The sequence below is a fragment of the Oncorhynchus mykiss genome, chromosome 22 (genome assembly GCF_057628025.1).
Source record: "Oncorhynchus mykiss isolate SJ-2025 chromosome 22, ASM5762802v1, whole genome shotgun sequence".
Classification (NCBI taxonomy): domain Eukaryota; kingdom Metazoa; phylum Chordata; class Actinopteri; order Salmoniformes; family Salmonidae; genus Oncorhynchus; species Oncorhynchus mykiss.
Genome location: NC_143043.1, coordinates 50,587,943 through 50,589,754, shown reverse-complemented (window position 1 = coordinate 50,589,754; position 1,812 = coordinate 50,587,943). Strand labels below are relative to the sequence as shown.

Genomic DNA, 1,812 nt, shown 5'->3' with positions numbered 1-1,812 from the left:
TTCCCCAACGAAAAAAAACGATCCCAATAGCCGCTTGAAAAACATTGTTTTCGGTAAAAAAAATGTGTATATGTGAATGTGATGCATTCATTGTTTTTAACACGAAGATAAAAATATGTTGATTCCTGTATTGCTATTTCATGGAATTATTTTGTATATACCATTGTGACTTTTCTCATTACAATTGCATAACTAGTTTGAAATAAATATTTTAAGAATAACTAATGAAGTCGACACAAAGCATGCAACATTTTTAAAATGGGCTATTAGCTGCTTCCCATGTTTAACGTGTTCATGTTTTTTTTCTCCCATTTTCAGACAATAACCTTCTTTTTTTCTGTTCTGATTTTTTGTTTGTTTGTTCAGTTCGGGATGCATTTTTACCCTTGCAAATGAATAGGCTGTTTCAGTAGTTGATTGCAGTTCCGATAGGTTCAGCCGTGAGAAAGTCTTGGCGAAGTTGGCAACGAAAACGTTATAGCCTAAGTTAACCTGTATATATCCGGTTTAATAAAAGCTGTCATTGATGAATAAAATAGGCTTTTGACACATTTGTTGACAATACAAAACCATTGTTATGAAGTCACTTATGAAGTCACTTATGAAGTCACTTTATATATGCCCTAAGCATAGGCCTATTTAATATTCAAATGTCTTGCAGTTTTTACGTTTTATAGTTTTGGAAACCTGAGTATTATATAATTCACATTTTCCTTATTTTACTATTATTCTTTCCAAAAAACAAAACCACAATAGCATGTCACGTGAAAGCAACCGACCAACCACATTTAGTTGTCAGTGTTTTGTCATTAGTCAGGCGAAACATATATAATGGCTTATTTGTCTTCATCCTTGGTCTGGTTTCACGCGCTGCAATGCAGTACCTAGTGGATCTGAGAGGACTATGTGAGGTTTTCCATGGAGAGAAATGGCGGTGGCTGTTCTTCAAAACTGAAATGAAGGTCTTGGGAGATAACATCTCCTCTGTTAATCGTCGTTTGTATTAATCTGCTCGTGGCTCTCACCCAAGCAGGTCTGCTTCAGGAGTAAGGGTATACACAATTTAAGTAAAACCGAACTCTCTTGGCCCAGAATCTCTTCGACCATATGCAACTCTGTCTACAGCAACTGCAAATCCATCACTCATTTTTGGCCGTCATTTCGGGAGTATTTACTTAGTTAAATTCCCTGACAGTAATATATTACAACCGGGTGTAATGAAATCAACGTCCCCGGAGTCTCCATCCTCTGTCTGGATACTCCACAGATAAACCAATGCATTTATTCCTTGTTTTTTTTTGTTGGTGTGTTTAAAAAAAAAGTTCCTACACTGCAGTAAAAATGCAGTCCAGATTGAAAGATGTTGGGGATGTTTTCCCAAGGCTACCCAAGAATCGCTGGATATCATGATGTATCTGTTGTAACCAGGGCTGGTCCTGGAGATCCGAGGCGCGAGCGGGATTTACCTATCGAGGACTATCATCAATGGATCTGGGCTCATGGTGCAGTCCACTCTATTATACCAGAGAATAGACCAAGGGCTCGCAAGTCATCTCTCACAGGTCGGTTATATCTTCTTTGACCTATGTTGAACTATTATTTCACCCACTTACAATGGCTTTAGAACTTTAATTTTTTAAAAGTAGTTAGCCTACCCGAGGGTTCCAGAAGAATGAATAAACACAGTCTTTTAGCCTGAAAACACTCAAGACCACACTATTAACTGCCATTTACGTTTGTGGTAATATCATGTCAAAATGATTTTCCTCTTCTCGAAACATGTACGTTCTTCTCGTTCCATACTTGTGTAGA

The 1,812-nt window shown here is 37.5% G+C and overlaps 1 pseudogene; it reads left to right on the top strand.

The window, feature by feature from the left end:
* Positions 1-871: 871 nt before the first annotated feature.
* On the top strand, positions 872-1,589 carry LOC118943612 (homeobox protein Hox-D13a-like; annotated as a pseudogene).
* Positions 1,590-1,812: the final 223 nt, after the last annotated feature.